This window comes from Hippocampus bargibanti, linkage group LG22 (genome assembly GCF_051943395.1).
Source record: "Hippocampus bargibanti isolate YZ-2025 linkage group LG22, ASM5194339v1, whole genome shotgun sequence".
Lineage (NCBI taxonomy): Eukaryota > Metazoa > Chordata > Actinopteri > Syngnathiformes > Syngnathidae > Hippocampus > Hippocampus bargibanti.
Window position 1 is genome coordinate 177,274 of NC_142755.1, and position 18,073 is coordinate 195,346.

General features: G+C 47.1%; 1 long non-coding RNA gene across 1 annotated transcript in view; it reads right to left on the reverse strand.

Moving 5' to 3' along the window:
- Positions 1 to 18,073, reverse strand: part of LOC148881429 (uncharacterized) — a 150,683-nt gene that overhangs the window by 114,769 nt on the left and 17,841 nt on the right. The window contains exon 3 of the long non-coding RNA XR_016113680.1: positions 11,786 to 11,916. This is a non-coding gene — a long non-coding RNA (uncharacterized LOC148881429). The remainder of the gene's footprint in view (positions 1 to 11,785; positions 11,917 to 18,073) is intronic.

The window sequence follows — 18,073 nt, forward strand, 5'->3', positions numbered from 1 at the left end:
GAATGCAAATGACAAAATTTGCTCTCTGACATTTAGAAGCAGGCACAAAAAACATCAAAAGCTGCCATTTTTTTGCTTGAGGGCAAATGATTTCATTTCAATATCTTTTATTTTTCCTGACACTATTTCTGCAATTGAAAAAAAGGTCAAATCCAACACTTTAACTGCAGCGTTAGCGGAAGCCAACAATCTGCCAATCTTGTCAATGAGAAAGTCATTTATCCGCAAGCCATGTCCATTTTTTTGGGGGGGCCAGAAGAAAAAGATCAAATCGTCAGTGTGTTCATCGGCCATCTTATCACACGACTCTCGCATTGATCATCAACCCCTCGTTACAACAATTAAGGAATCGGTAGAAAGAGTCGGCGGGGCAAAGTAAATAAGCTGCGAAGAAGGCCAGCGTTCCTATTTGCCGAATGATGCGTGAAGCGTCCAGAAATTGGTCGGCGCTCAAGAGAACGCAAGCGCTCGAGTCATGCGAAGACGCAGCGAGGAATCCAATTCAAATGAGGATGCATGCGGAATCAACTCTGTTTTTTACATCACAAAAAAAGGACCAGAAATTTGCCATCCCCAAAGGGTGAATGAAGAACTTTCCAGAAGTGAGCCCAAATTAAACGTCAAGCCCTCACCGTTGAAATCGATATCGCACGACGTGAGCGAGCACAAACGAGGTGTCAGCGAGTGACGACGGCGTTTGGACGACGGCGTCACGTGACCAGCATGGCGGCATGTGACGGGCCCCGCGGGGGCTGCTTGCGGATCGGGAGCCAAGAAGCTGGCTCGCTATGGCAAAAATAAAAGCATCCAATGAAAAACGTCTGAGTGCGCTCGCCGAAGGCTGGCCTACTTTTGCCCTGGTCTCCCCGCCCATCAAATGACATTTCATTTACTTCCTAATTTAAAGCCGATTCTTTCCTTACAGACAGTGTAGGTGTTCAAATACCTGACATACTCTGACGAAGGCGGAAGTAGACGCCGAAACATGTCAGCTATTTGAACACCTACACTTCTTCTTCTTTTCCTTTGGGCTTTTCCCCTCAGGGGTCGCCACAACGAATCAATGTCCTCCATCTATCCCGGTTTCGCGCATCCTCTTCTCTCACAACAGCTACCTTCATGTCCTCTTGGACCACATCCATAAAGCTCCTCTTGGGTCTTCCTCTCGGTCTCCTGCCTGGCAGTTCAAGGCTCAGCATCCTTTTCCCGATACAGTCACTTTCTCTCCTCTGGACGTGTCCAAACCATCTCCGTCTGACTTTCTCTCCAAAGCCTCTAATGTGCGTTGTCCCTCGAATGTACTCCTTCCTGATCCCATCCAACCTGGTCACTCCCAAAGAAAAGCTCAACATGTTCAGCTCTGCTACCTCCAGCTCTGCTTCCTGTCTTTTCTTCAGTGGTACCGTCTCCAGTCCAAACATCACGGCTGGTCTCACCACTGTTTTATACACTTTTCCTTTCATCCTAGCTGAAACCCTCCTATCACACATCACACCAGACATTTTTCTCCAGCCGCTCCAGCCTGCCTGGACACGCTTCTTCACCTCTTTTCCGCAGTTGACCCCAAGTACTTAAAATCCTCCGCCTTCTTTATCTTTTCTACCTGTAGCATCACTCTTGCGCTTGGATCCCTCTCATTCACACACATATATTCCGTCTTGCTGCGACTGATTTGAACACCCCCACTGTCTGTAAGTAAAGAATCTGCTTTAAATTAGATATCAAGTAGACAGGATGAACTTAGTACAACGATCATTTACTTCCTTTTTTGTTGTTGTTCTTTGCCGTCTTCCTCCCCAGCTATATAACATTCGCAGCAAATGGATTTTTGGTTTTCAAAAATCCAATTCAGCCCCATGTTATGAGAAGACCCGCCCACAAAAAAGTCTCAAGATCCTGTCTTGAAGTCATTCACAACTTCATTGGGGAATTGAAAAGAGGACGTCGAGCGCCATTCCCGAATTTGTTCGGGTTTTGTTTTTTCGGGCTCGGGTGCCGATCAAACGCTGGCCGTGGCCGATGGGAATGTTTTCTTTTTCTTTTCGGCAAGGGGGCGGCGTTTCCTGCTATATAAACCAAGACGGATGTATTGCATTGTATTTTGGACAACCACCCTCACTTCAAGCTCAGATAACTCCAAAACCATATCATTTAGGAAAGAAAGAAGAGAGTCTAAGGTTTCTAACGCTGTATCGAATGTTGATGTCGTCCTAAAAGTCAATATTCTGTAGTTCCTGGAATTGGAGTGACAATGACAACAACCCTGGCACTGGATTGGGCACATTTTTGCACATGGTCAGCCAGTCAACCAGTTAAAAAGGCACACAGAGTCAGCAATTTTGTATTCAAGGGTCCTAATTGCAATTTGGAGAGATCCTTCAACATAAATGTCAAAGTTGAAATTTGGTAGGCATGTTCGTCACGAGTAGACCAAAAAAAAAACTAAAGAACCCATTTGTACAGAGACAGAAGAAATTTGGAGTTTGAAAAATCAAATCCAACAATCAATTTCTCCTTTTCTGGTGGCGCATGTGCAGACACACAAAAAAAGCCTTACAACTTATTTCTAAAAAAGACGCGCAAAAAAAATCAATAAAAAATCTGACAAAGTGTCACAAGTGTCTGATTTTCCAGGAATCCTTCAAAGCTAACTGGACAAAGACGCTCCAATTGCAAACACATTAGCAGCACCTGCACGAGGCAGATGGGCGCCGCGGAACGGAGCAAACGTTCCGTTTTTCTGGCCACGTGCGGACGTGGAGCACCGTGGCAAAGTGGAAAAAAAAAGGTACGATTGCAAACATTGACGCGGCTTTTGATAAGCGCGATAACATCGGCGCCACTTCACAAGTCACTCAACAAGCATCAAGACGGAAGAGACGACGAGGCGCTCCATTGCCTCGTCGTCAGATGTTAGCGTGTAGGTGGACCCGCCGACGGAACGTTTCACGGCAAACTTGAAAACATCTTTGCCCGTGGGCGCTCCAACGTCATTTTACACTCAACGTATATGGCTTTGGTTGGCGACATACACGCAAGATGGGGTGTGGGGGGGGGGGGGGGGATGGGCTGTTTTTCTCTCTCCTCATCAACAACCAATGTGCACATGCAAATATTATGCTAATGCTATGTTAATTGGCGGCGGCGCTGCAAAGCGGCCCTGCTGTTCAAATGACGGGCGAGAAAATAGGTGGGGTCAGTGGCAAGCTGTAAAAGCAGCTCCAAACACAAATAAACAAAACCCCAGGGAATTAGCCCAACAAGGGCTAGCGATAAACGCATCGGCGCCCGGACGGCGAATACAAGGGGCTGCCGGCGAGGCGAGGGAGGCACACGGGAATCGGCTCAGGGAAACATGAAGAGGCAGAGAGACAAGGAGGACGTGCGGGGAAACGGGCGACGATGCTCCAAGACGGATTAAAAGGGGGGGCGGGCGCGCGCAAAGATGCAAAGTCAATGCTGAAAAAGCAAATGCAAATGGCGGCAGGATTAGCCGGCCAGTCCAGCTAGCATGACACAAGCTTCACAGACACATTTTCACACATCGTCCGGCATTCAAGAAAAATTGCAAATCCTAAATATTCCAACAAACAATGGCAATATGGGTCAGACTTCCCGGTTGAGTCGAGTAGCTCGTTGGTCATAGGTCAAACGTAAGATGACATCATCGCTTCCTGCTTCGGTGCCAATCCAAATTTCCATTTGATTCTCAATTGACGGCGCAGGCCGATGATGGCGATGGAATTAGCGGCGCTCATGTGGCGAGCGCAAATCGAGGCATCGTCTCAGCAAAAGTTTGCCAGCCTCAACGTTGTCACGGACGACTCCGTTCCGGGCAGATTGTCGGTCGGTCCTCGCCAGACGCATTCTCCCGACAGGCCGCCTGGCCAGACACAATTGCTCGGAGTATTGAGAGTTGCCAAACGTTACCGTCCGCAAAACAAATAAGCCACCCGGTGGCTTATTCTGATGGGGAGGAAGTGGGGGCGGGGTTGACATGCCGCGGGCCTGCAGGTGTCAAGTGGTGTGATGTGTGAGAGCTGGCTGGGCCCCGGCAGGAGTGGCGCTATTTGCAAGCCGGCGCTGACCGTCGCGTGCCAAGCAGCCGCAAGAGCCCCTCCATCGTACCCCCACCCCACCGGAGCCCCGCTGGACTGCCAGCTTCTCAGACTGCCCACCGCTGACCTCTCCGGGCTGGGAAACCGACAAGTCTCCCCCCAGAGATTGTCTCCTCGTCGTCGGCCATGGCAAAGACAGGCCGAAGGGGGAGGTTGCAATTTTAATTCCAATTGCCTGGGCTGTTCCAAGATTTAAAAGCCCCGTTTATTTGTCTCTTAGCCTTGAAATCTGCTCATTCCTAATTTTTCGCGTGTTTACCAGTAGCTGAGATTGTTTCAGTAAAAGTCATTTTTGAAATTTACCCTTTTGTCTCTCTTTGGTTTTGCTGTGGTGCTCATATAACCGGATTGGTAAATTCACACACTTCCTGATAGATTTTGTGGGTAAATTTAGTTTGTAATCACTGATAATAAACCTTCAAATTCGTACAGATGACGGCTGAAGAAACCTTCTCATCGATGGACCACTCCTGTACGACTGAGATCTTACACAGACGTATTAGCATTGAATCACAAACCTGGACAAGAATTTACACTCAATCATTAAAATAGTCTTGAAATAAGATTGTACGCTGTCTAAAAAGGATAGTTTTAGCAAAAATGTGACTTTTTTTCTGTTAATCAGGTGCCTGAGTCAAATTCCACCAGCGTATTCGGGCCTGTTTTTCCGGAGACCGTGACAAACAATTCCCAAACGAGATGACAAGGAAAAAAGAAGCGAGAGGAAGTATCACGATGGCGAGGGATTGCAGCTTTCAGGCTAAAGTCGGAACAGCTGCCGCTATGTAGCGCGAGCGTCAGCAGGATTTCCCGGACGGAAGTGTCCTTAATGGCGTTGATGTCACTTTGCAAACGAGCCATTAGCGCCAAGGCCGCGGCGTAATGGACTCGGTTGGCTCCGGCCACCGCTTTGTACGTAGCGGATCTCGCATGGATTTGTTCTGATGTTGGCGGGGATTACACTCGAGCCGAGCCGAGCGGAGCGGCTATTACCAGTAGATTTAGCTCCATCACCCCTGAAGATAAAAGAGTCGCTCGGGGTGATTGTTTTGAAAAATGGCACACTGGCCGGCAATTGGGAACATTGTAATCCGCAACGTTGCGCAATGGCAGGCAATTATCCACACCCAAAAATCAATCCATCAAGTCACAGCATTGATAGGAATGATAGGCTCCAAAAAATTGGAACTAAAATCTCAGTAAAAAGAATACAAAAAGTCCGCCAATTTTTTGGAAACACACAATGTAAATTTCTCCACTGCGAGACTAATAAAGGCAAATCCAATCCAATCCAATTCCAGAAGAATTTTGCAAACTTTTGCTCCTCTTCTTTTTTCAAAGCCAATCTTGTCAAAATGGACGTTACGACCTCGGCTAGCGCAGTCGTCTTTCTGTCTGGTACTGCTATGTAAAAATAGGATGTTTTTATTTGTTCAAGGCACAAAAGAATTGACTGGTTACAAAAATAAATCCATCTGGAAAAGACGGACCTTGTGACAAATGTGACCTTAACCTCGTCAAATAACTTTGATAAGCTTCGACGCAAGTGGGGAAAAACATCAAGAACATTTTTGGACAAAACTATAGGAACAAGTCTCGCGTCCGTTCTTTCTTATTGGAGGGAAAACATTATTGCGATACTTCCTGATTGTGGTGCGTGTTGCCTTCCTATTGGTCCGCGATGCAACTCAATTTGAACATGAGCTCCCCAAAATGAGCACGCGGGAGTCAGCAGACCTCAGGGAGGAAAGTACGACGGACGCGGGCTGACGCTGGCAAATCTTACGAGGGGCTTTCCTCAAGGAGAGCCATCGCCCTTCTGCCCAGTCGCCCCTCGCTGGGGATTCCGGGGAAGTTGGAGCGCCCTCAGAAGCCGTCCGCCCCGCCCCGCCCCGCTCGGGTTGTCAAAATCCTCCTGCAGATTCACTTAAATGCGCACGCTTGCGCCAAAGTGACAGGAAGACATTTTCGCTGGGAGCAAACGGCTTAGGAACAGGCAACCTGGGGCGTCGGGGTCAGGGGGTCAACTAAGTGTTTGGATCACAGCGGGACGAGATCATTGGAAACAAAGCCTGACAAGGAGCTGCTTTTCAAGTCGTGACCACAAAGTCCTTAAAAATCCTGAAATGCGCTTTCACTTACAACAACTTCAAAGTCACATCAAAACAAACAGAGCAAAAAAAGAACACGGCAATGCAGTCGTGGAGCTTTTTGGGCTTCATTTTGGACCGGGACGCAAGGAAGTGTGCGTCCGCATGTGCCGTATGGCAATGCGCCTCCAGGTTGAAACTGGGGGGACACGAAAAGGCATGCTTGCGTCTTTTTTAAATGGCGGATGTTGGATGCATCCCCAGTTTCTTTCTTTCTTTTTGGTTTTTCGTCCCCTCCGCAAATCTCGCAGTGACATTTGGGAGGCATTTTTGAAGTGCGCCCGCAAAGGTTGTCGAGGGATTAATCTCATCTCACGCTGAGGCCAAAGTAGTCGCGGCAAAAAAAAAATAAACAAATACAAAATGTCTTCCTCCAAGAATGGAAGACAATTTAGCCATCGCGACGAGTCTTTGAGGACGGCAGACAAGCATAAATAATATTCTGGCGGGTCCAGATTGTCTCATTTACAAGCTTGGCGTATCCAAAGGTTATTAACGGCAATGACGAGGTTAGCAGAAGGCGCTGTAAGGAATGATTTGTTATCCGGGCCAGCAGCAGCCGGGGAACAACAAGAAAAAAAAGGCACATGTTGGAGCGCTCCGATAGAAACGCAGACATACCTAACACCCCCCCCCCCCCCCCCCCCCCCCCCCCCCCCCCCCCTCACACACACACACACACACACACACACACACACACACACACACTTTTCCTTCCCGTCGCTGCATTTCTCTTCCCACTCCCACAATGCAACTGCGCTCACCTCGGGCTGGCAGATCTCGAACTTGGCATGGCCTTCATCAATGCCGCCCCCCCCCCCCCTCCTTTTTTTGTTGTTTCTTTCCACGCCTTCCGCGTTTTGGCGTATTTCTTCCCACTCAAGGGTTCAAACATCAAATGGAGCATTTGGAACCTTTGGCACTGCGCTCAGACGTTAAGTTCACGTCAACAGCGATGACTGGAAAAACTGCCAAAAGACGTTTTTGTCACTTCTGCTGTTCGAGATCAGATTTTTTTGCGATCGTTTCTTTGATTTATTTCATGTCATGGATGCGCATGAACGTGCTGACTGGAAATGATTTCATGTTTTGGTCCACATTAAAAAAGTAACTTGACATTAGCAGTGCAAAATGTGCAAATGAAATGAAAATAAATATATATATATATATTTATGATTTAATGAGATTTAATTATTTTGTTGTTTTCCTCTCTCGATCAATTTTCCATCAATAAATGGATAGGTAATATATTTGGAAATATTGCTGAATTGGTTTGAGCAACAGGAGGATTTTAGACACGACACGTTCAAACGAGTGGGCAAAATGTAGCAAAATGTAGCTCACCCCTCAAAAAAAAAAAGTACAAAGAATGTCCTTTTTTGAAACAAGCGTGATTCAAACAACGCGTTCCAAATAGGCTACGTGGAAAAGTTGTGGGCGCGCACTGGAAGTTCTTTGGATGCGAGGATCCTTTTAAAGCCACACAAAAGGTGTTTGTTCATTTCGGATATTTTTTTTGAGGCAATCATCAGGAAATGGCAAATAATTGGAAGTGTTCCGCCGCTTTAGCGCTTGGAGCCAGATGGTAGCAATTCAACGCATAGCAAATCACAAAGTAGCTAAAGAATGTTGCAATATTTGCTCAAAGTCTGTGAGGTTGTTCCAAAAACGCTCGGCTTTCGGGTTCTCCCGCCAAATGTTTTGGTCCCATTCAAACTTTTTGGGGAATAACAAGGTGCCTCCTGAATTTGGAATGCTGCACTTTTCTTCTTTTTCTTTCCCGGAGCTGACAAGGCGCTAACACCCTCGCATCTCGCGTGGGCGTGCGTCTTCTCCCCGAGAATATTTTTGATCTGCGCTGGCTGTTTATCTTGCCGAAACAGGAGTCTCCCGTCACTCCAGACCCTTTCTGATCCTGACAGATGAGTTCAACCTGCAGCCCGCAGCCACCGAGGGGAAGCGAGGCGGCGGGGGAGGATGCCTGGCGTGGGTTTGTGTGCCAGAGAATGAACGGATGCAGACGGGCAAATAGAAAGAGGGCTGAAAGTCAAGGAAAGAAAGGCAGGCAAGCGCGGAGGAGAACAGAGAGGCTGCTTAGCTTCACCTGCCAGTCTGCGTTAGCGCCGATGAGCCACACTTGCTGCTTCTGGAAGCTTAGTGTCAAAGGTGGGACTGCGGGGCTCGCTCTGACACGTGCGTGCGTACGAGCGTCTTTGTGCCCAGTAGGGGTTCCCCGTGCAACGTTCCCACTTGGCGCGACGTCGCATGATCATTTGCGTCTGTTGCCGTCACTCCGAGGAGGTGACTTGCAGCTACTCAAGGAACCGGCCCGGGCGACGTTAATCTCCAGACAAGTCGTCTTTGATTTTTTTTGGGGGGTTGTTTGAAATGAGAAGCACGTTTGTCTTGACTTTTTTGAGATGACTGGTTCAGGTCTCCTGATGTCGTAAAGCGTGTTGCTTGACATCACAACATTGACTGCAGAATGATCAATCGGAATACTGTGAGGAAAAAAATTATCTCGCCCACCGCCTACCAAAAACAAGCAGGTGTCTTTCAATGTGTCTCCCGGAATTGAAATACGACAGGACAAATGGCTAAAAGACTGAAATATTCTGCCTCGAAAGCAATGACGGACGGAAATTTGGTGACTGAATTCATACAGACGGCCATCGAGCCAGTTAGCTAGTTGGCAACAGAGCTAGCCAGCTATCAAGCTACTTTTTGTTGAGGAATTTATTTCTTACTGTGATATTTTTTTTTTGCCCCTCTCTGTTACTGTGTATGTGTTGAAACGCTTGAAAGCAAGAATGTAGTACGCTGATGAGGGTACATCCTGTTTACTGTGATTCCAATCACCTTTAGTGCCCCCTCACCGCTGCCACTTTTAGGACCCCTCCAGAGAACATGTTTAACATCAAAAGAGGAACCGTCATCTCAAGTATGTGCGCCGCTGTTCATCCCGAAGCTTGGTGGGTACCGGCGGGTCTGGTCTCGCCTCACCGCTCCCAACCTTTTCAAGCTACACTTGGTCAGGCGGCATGTTCATTTCTTTGTTTGTAAACTTCAGGAAAGAAAAATAAATCCTTCAAAGGTACTGTTCACCGGCTACATCCTTTATTTGGAAATTAACAAACGCGGGGAGCAAGAGAAAGGCCAACTATCTCAACACGAACTAGCTTGATAGCAAGATAGCTCGAGGCACATTTCTATGGGATGATGCATTTGGGGACGAGCCTCACTGTGACCAATTCATGGCCGGTGTAATCGGAGGCTTTTCTGAGCGTTGGGAGCTCAGGGGGGTGTTAACACGTACCGTCGCAGAGAAGCACAAACACGGGGCCGGGGGTCTGTGAACCCGTCTATTGAACCGGCGTAATTGGGAGCTCGACCGACATGGCAGCACGCTGTCTGTCAAGACCGATTGCTTTTGGCGGCGACGACCGCCATCCATTCGCCGCAACATCCGGGCTCCGTTTCTTTACATAAGCCGCCCTCACCTCCTGAACTGTTCATTCACGGCTCGCCTCCAACGGGAAGGAAGCGCATTCCATTCACCACCGGATCTCTTCGCCGAGAGGTCTCCAAGAGAATGTAGCCAAAGCGCCGGGAGGGGGCGCAGCTTTTGCCCCAACTTGCCCCGGAACGCTTTCATCAAAAAGCTTTTGATCCCATTTGAGAATGCCCAAGGAAAACCTTGACTTGGTTACCTCGTCGTTCTATCCGGCAGCCGGACTGTAAATGCGGAATAATGTCATTTTCAAACAGGCCAAATCGTCTCCGAAGCACCTCGGCCAGATGATATTTGATTCGAGCGCTTGCGGACTTGCTCAGTCCAGGAAAAAACCGCTGTGGAGGCCAGTGACCTCTCTGACAGGGACCAATGCCATCTAGCTGATTCTGCCGTGGATATATCAGGAACCAAGCCTTTTTACCTTCATCCTGATATTTACTGGAAAACCACGTTTTTCATTTGTTGGCGACCGATCTATCGCGGTCAGTCTCACAATGCAGAGTGCAGGGACAAGGTTGACCAAACCAGAAGAAAAAAAAATAGATGATTCATTCAATTCCTCCGAGGGTCGCAGCGGGTGCCGAAGACCAAGCTGACTGTCAGGGGACACCTTGAACCCAACTCAACCAATCGCTAGCCAATATGAAATGGGCATTAAAATCACTACCGAATACAGTATTAAAGTACTGTACTTACTGGGACCAATGTTTTTTCATTTTGTTGTTTTGTTCACGTACCTGCCGTGTGTCAACTGCAGTTTTCGTTTTGGACAGTATATTTTGGAATAGTATTGCTTGAGTTGTTGCCCATGTTTGTAGGACACTTTCATAAAGAACATCTACTGACGTCGTTTCCCATATAAGGAAATTCGAGAAGAAGGATAGATTGGATCATGCAATTTTGTTGCCTTTCTTACTGCGTATCAACATATATAAATATACCGTGGAAATAAAAAATGTACATGCTGCCTTGAAGACTTGTTGAAGTATTTGACTCGCCACTGTCATGTTATTCTTCAGAGCACAAAGACTAAGTGAGACTGAGGCAGCAGCGCCTCTGTTGACCGCAGGAGGTACTGCACTCCATTTCCTCCCCCAAGAGCTCATTAACAAGCAAACTGCAAAGACAAATTCCTCAAAGTCCCGCACTTATAAAACCCGCGCCTTAGCCCGCTCTGCCTTTTAATTAGTCAGTAAGGAGAAAAATAAATACATCAATAAATACAAAGCGAAAGTGAGAAGGAAGAGAAGAAAAAGTATGAGAGGGAGGAGGCGGGTGGGCGCAAAAGTGAAAGCTGGACGGGAGATGGAAGCGAGGCGGCTCGCCACCAAGCTGACAGCGAGCAGGCTTGACATTTTGGCCTGTGATAATTAGGCAAGTGCCAGATTTGCTGCCGCTAAATCTGAGCTGGGGATCATTCTTGTCAACGGTGGCGACTCCACCCGCTTAAGCCCTTCCCGGGGAGCGACCCCCCCTCCGCTCACTTTTTCCCTTGTCCGTAAATAAATATTGCAGCCAAAATGATATTACAGTTTAGAGCTTGCCTCCCACTTAATTGCTTGCCCCCCAAACACAATCTGCTTTGGCAATACATAAGATGCTACGGGAGTGAACAGCGACAGTCAGTCAGTTGGCAGCGAGGGAGCCGAGCGGCGGTCTCGTGGGGGGGCTGAGACGCCCAAAGTGGGGAGGCGGAGAGGAAGTGATCGCACGCGGACGAGATGGGGAGCGAGCGGCAAACAGATGCCGCCAGAAGCAGCTTCTCCGCGCACAAAGAATAGCTTCTCGCCGCCCGTCGTCACAAAGTTTAGCAACGCCGACATTTCAAGGCAAATGGCATCGAGACAGTTTTGTCTCTCAGGCGGAAACGTTTCACGCTACTTTTGCCCCCCAAAAATGCAGACAGTACGTAATACAAAACCTATTTTCATGTCAATGTCCAAGCTAAAACAAAGACATCGGCCGGCATGCAAAGCTCATTTCCACTTTTGAATGACACTTGCCTGTTAGCTGCGCGGATGGAAGACCAAGCCAAGGTTGCTTGCTTGTAGCTCGTCTTCTTCTTCTTCTTCTTCTTCTTTTTTCCTTTGGGCTTTTCCCTTCAGGAGTCCGTGTCCTCCATCTCGTCTCGTGCCTGAAAGAGAAAAAGTCAAAAAGTTCAAGGTCGTGTGACCGCATTCCAAAATGGCCGCCTCAAGAATGGACACGCATTTATTCTTTCATTGATTGTGACGTCAAGTTCAAAAAACACTTTGGTGAATGACAAATGATTGATCCTATATTGACGATATTGACGTGGGGCCGTTCAAAGCAAGATCACTTGGAATGTTTGGAAAAAGAGCGTGGAGTCCTTGGGGGCATTAATATTCAGCACTCGGCGGTGGCGCCACCCGCTCTGTCATCGCCAGGTGTTGAGAATTAGTCATGCCAGACGTTCGCACCTTTGGAACCTACACTCAACTCATGCGCTCAAACAGGGACGCTCCATCGCTCGCCTTTTCTTCTCTAATAATAATAAAAACTAAACACCTACGGAGCATTTTCAAAGAAAATAAATACATCTTGAAGAAAACATGTTTACAATGTCGATAAATAATACATTGTTATTTAACAATTGCATAAAAAATCAATCATATTGATAGCACAAAAGAAACCAAAGCGTCTTTGAAGAAAATTAAAACAGACGTCTATGGATTCAGCAAAATTGGTTGCCTTTTGGGAAAAAACGGCGCTTCTCTTGCCAAAGTGTTGGCGAGACAAAGTTGCGTCTTGCCGAGCGAGTCCATCACAAAGTGTTGGCTAATCTGGGACACTGTAACGGGGGGGTCTCGCATCCACTGCCTGCCTGCCTGCCTGCCTGCCATTATAGGCCAATCCCGATGCTAAAGGGGGGAGGGGGTGCGGTGCCTGTAAATATCAATAACAAATAAGGAAAATTGCGCCATGGAAACCCTCATCCAGGCACATGGTTTAGCATGCGCGGGGAGGGGGCGCACGGGCTCGGGGGCTGGCGGCTACCGGTAGTTAATCTCTGTCGGCGTTATGACAGTCAATGAGCACAGAAGAATGTCGTTGAACTGCTTAAAAGTAAACGCGCATCGTTTTACGCGTGAGTGGTGACGGCAGGCGGGGGGGTACTTTGTGTCCCCGTGTGAGGGGAGATGTTCTATAATGACAACTATCTCTCTGTCAGCTCCCCTGGAGAGCAGATGGGACACGAGCTTGCCAATAAGACAGGAAGAAAGTGTGTGTGCGCGGGTGTCAGTCATGTATATGCGCACGCGTGCACGTGTCTGCGTGCACGCGTGCTTGTTGTACACATGCCGCAGCTTTGCAGTACTTCCACATTTGGACAGTTTGACGAGCGGAGCGGGCAGCCGTCCATTTTCGCTGTGACACGAGTGACAAGGAAGCAAAGCGCTTGCCATGACAATTCATGTTTCCAATGAGCCGGCTTTGCGGGGGTTCAAGGGAAGACTTGAAGGAGCCCAAATTTGGCTCCATTTTCTCACTTTTTGGGAAGAGGTGGGCGTGGGCTGCGATCAATAGCGTCACTAATAAATGATCTAAGAGCAACAGATGGATGATACCGGAGCGTTTGGGAGAAGTCCTGCCGTCCGTGCCAATTTTACAAAAAAAGTTTGCACTTTGTGAGAAGACAGATTGTATTTATCTTCTCTTTTTTTATGGATATACTTATTTATTTTATTTGCTAAATACTATTCTTTTCACGTGATTATTTTTTTCCATCATAACGTACAACATTGTCATCAAACAAGTAAGTCCATTAAAAATGTCATCGAATGAATGCAAATATCCCAGTTCAAATCAAGCTACGCAATATTCCATACATTTAAAAAATGCAATGAAATCACAAAAGACAGTGGATGCCGTTTTGCAAACCGTTCGCATTGGATTTGAGATCAGCACAGCTTTTGAGTTGAGGATGAAGATGACGGGGTGAATCTCGTCTTATCACGTTGAGGGAGAGAAATGCTAACACGCTAAAAGTCAGTCTACTTTGGATACCTGACACTTCAAAAATCCTAAATATGTCCACGTATGGTACAAAAACGTGTTGCGACGGCTTCATTAAGTCAAGAGCCAAAGACAAAAGTGCCTTTTCAGTATTCCGGGTGTTAATAAAATGATCATTCCTTCTTTTCACAATCATTTACGGGTGATTTTTTTGTCCTCAAAGTGACAGTCAAACACGTTGATAAAAGTGAGCTCATTGACTTCAAGGAAAACTTGTTGCGCCGCGAGGCGTCTCGGATCTTCACTAATTGTCGGATTGTTCAATTGCGTCTGACTTCCAGAGGACAAACGACGCCGTGTTTTCTTGTTTGATGTCAAAAAACAGAGAAACAGCTGCGGGTTTTAACTTGTCCGTGGAGGTTAAGCCAATGGCTTATGATATGTCCTTAGAAGGATTTGTTGGGCCTGGAAGACCCAAAAAAATGGAGGGGCGGGCATGGGAATTCAAATGTGTTGTTATCTTCAAACGTGCCGAAAATACTCGGGGATAAAATAACTGTTTATGTGGGTGAAAGGGAGGCAAAAAAAAGATGGCAGCCATTTTGGCCCCTTGGGAAGAGGTCACGGGCACCAACCCCCCCCCCCACCCCCCCACCCCCTCGGTGCCCGGAAACAAACGCGGAGGCTAAACTGGGCCGCCGGGGTGTTCCCCTGATCACCTCAGATGAATTTCCCAGTGGCGAGAGGGTCCGGAGGCTGCCCCCCCCCACCCAATAAATAAATAAATAAAATGAGCCCAGGGGAGCGGGACGCTCGCCAAGTATGCGTGTTCATGTGGTAATGCCATCAACATCACATCCGACTGCAAGTTGGAGAGTAGCCTTCTCAACTCAACTCAACTAAAATATTCCGTCTAGAATAGATAAACACGCATACATTTTGTTTTTTTGTTCTTTTTTTTGGGGGGGGGGGGGTGTCAACGTGCATCTTTCCACATGGCTTTGAGAAGCGCAACTGACAAATTGTGCATTGTGAAACTAGAAATCCATTTATGCTCTGGTCTCTCTGTAGCTTTCAATCAAGCGGGTGTCAGAAGCCTCCAGCAGGTCCAGGCCGCACCCGAGGGCTTTCTTTGGTTTGGGTCCATTGTTTGATTTGAACCCTGACCCGACAGAAATCACAGCGTGTTGGAATATGCTGATTTGATTTTGGTTCTTGGCTCCTAAAATGGAAAAGCCCAGAAATGAACGGTGTTGGGGTAATTGGCCATACAAACATCGCTCGCTCATCTTTGTTTACATTTTGGACTTCCTGATACGTCATATCCCGCCTTCCTTTACATGACGTCGCATCCTTTCGCGTCACACACTGCGCGCCGTATAAAATGCTCCCCCTTCCAGTTCGTCTCTCTCTCTCTCCGCCATGCTCTCTACTTAAGCCGACGCCGCGATGCCTCCGCGCTCTCCAAGATTAAATCAACTTTGTGTTCTACACCTGGCTCCCTGATGATTTAACCATCCTCTTGCATCGACACCCGTCGAACGATCAAAATAACCCAACAACGGCACGAAAAACGCCCTTTGTTGAATTGCCACAATGACATTTGGTCACGTGGCAGCCTGAAATGAAATCATGTGGATCCACTTCCATTTTTCATCTCGTTCAAAAAAAAGCACAAATAAATGAAGAAATAACAACCATCCTTGCCGTTTGACCTATTAGCGGTGAAATATGCTGGAGGAGGAGCGCCAAGTTATAGGTCACATTCATTACGCTGAATAGTTTGCTAATGCGTCACCGTTACGCCACCAGTGATTACTCGCCGCGCGCGCTAATCACCTGTAGGCTGCTGGACGAAGGCCGGTGGGGGGTCTTGGTTGAGTGAGCACCCAGCACCCAGCGCACACACACACACACACACACACACACACACACACAAAGTGTGTCGCCACCAAGTCCACGCCGGAGCCAAGACAGTGAATTTCCAACAAGAAAAAGACTTTGTTTGCGCTTTGGGGCAAAAGAGGGCAACGTCACGGCTGCACAACAAGCAGCCGACGCCAAAACGTGGAGTTCGCGTCCTGCGGCCGACGCGACGACTTAGCAATGTCCTCTTTTTGAGACGTGCATGCGAGTGGCTCGGGAACATGGCGTGTTTGTCACTCAAGACATAGTTTCCGTGTAAATGTCTTAATGCGTTCCAAATGCCCCTCCCTTCAGACAAAATGTAGACAAATGCCTTCTGAAGCATAAAAATGCATCAAAGTATGCACAGTTCGACGTCTTGTTTTTTTTTTTTGGGTGTTGTTTTTGTCTTTTGCTTGCTTGCTTGAAGCTGCTTTTCAAGCCGGTTCAAATTGACCATCAAACACACAAAGACAAATCTGTACTGTATATTCAAACAGAAAAATGAATAAAGCCGCACTGGTTTACTGCAAACAGGTCATGCTAAACTGAACAGACGGACGGGTTAATGTATTTAGCAATGTTGCAATTCAATCCGTTTGTATTGTATTGTATTGTATTGTATATTGTATTGTTTGACCACTGGCTCTCAGCTATAGATCAAATGTGATCTTTCTGTCTCTTGTAAAAGTGCTGCTAACCATGTGTTCATAAGACTGGTTTATTCTTTTTTTTCCCTAAAATAACAATACATCTGTGGCACAAATGATGGACGGCGTTCAAAGTAAAATGTCTTTTCTTGGGAATAATCCCGCAGGGTTTGGTGGGAGTATATCTGTGGATAAAGGACGCTTAATATCAGATGTTTGTTTTTTTTTTGCCCCTCAGAGCATCCAAATGAGAAGGACACGCCCACCCAAAACGCCCTCAACCTGATCAACACACACACACACACACACACACACACACACACACACACACACACACACACACACACACGATTCGATTTATTTTGGGGGATCGTTTATCCTTAGGTTGTCTGTTTTTTTTTTTTTTTTTTTTGTGTGTGTGTGTGTGTGTGTGCGTGCGTGCGTGCGTTTGTGTAATTCCTTTATTCTTCACCCTCACATCAAGTGGCTCTGTGCGCAGCAGATAAATAAGAATTCCAAAACTCCAATGCTTCATTTGTCACGGTGTGAATTTCCAAGAGTGAAATCTGGAAATAGCTCCAGTGTTCAAGCGCCCTCGCAGCCTGGGGCTCGCTGGCATGTAGGAGGCTTTGCTCATATTTGCTTTTTGCATATTTTCCACTGGGGGGGCTTTGCGTGTGCGTGCAGCGTGAGTGAGTGAGTGAGTGAGTGGAGATGGGGGGTGTCCACTTTAGCCGTTGCAAAACATACTGAAGAGAGGCGATGCGTGTTCTAAGCTGCTGGTCGGAGGAGGCTCGGCCCATTATTTTGCCATGACGTTACACTTTTTAATTGAATTGAATGCAATTTATTCGCAAGAAAACTTTTAATTAAGTGGCGAGTAGTGGCCTCCGTCATATTCCCTCAGGGACATTTGCCGCATAATTAAGAATATGAACTGTAATGACACACTGAGATTTCACGGAGTGGGGGCAGGGGGGCCGCAGCGGGGAAGCCATTATTACCGACCCAATCAGGGGGTCCCCGGAGTGGAACCCGGAGAACGGAGACACAGCGCAATGAATGTCAGGAAAGAGGGAGGCGGGGGCGCAGCGGCTGTCAATGGACGAGTGGCCGTGACGCCCAGAAAAAATTCAGAAATGATTGAATGAAGGGAAGGAAGGGAAGGCTAACGCTTCATCCCAAATGGAGTCAATCAGGAGGTAGAGGTCAGGTCAGGTCATGCCATATACATCCTTTTAACATTTGGCTAACGGTGATTATATTACATTACAAATATTAACCAAACAACTTGAATGCCACCACTAGTGGCGTCAAACACAAAGACGTCTGCGTTGTGTTTGGGAATGGACCGATGTTGACTTCAGAATGGCCTGCAAGCCAGACTGCGCACATATGCTAACGTTGGCTAGCAATGACACTCATGGCTTTATGACCCTTTCGCAAGCAGATATTTTGAGAAACATATGTAGATAAGATAATGATGTTGAGAGCCACAGATGTATTCTTGATGAAAAATGACGCGACTGCTATCACAGAAAATGAATTCATCCTAGAAATCAATTCACCAGTGAAAGATGAAGCTACTTGTGCTTCCTGGCCGACTCTTTACACATTCTTTTTTTCATGAAAACTATAAATGGTACAAAAATGTAGAATAGCAATCAAATTATTTTTAAAAAATAGGTTCAAATTGATCAGACTGACGAAAAATAGGCGTGGTGAGAAACACGACATTCATTTCTCCACGTGCAATCC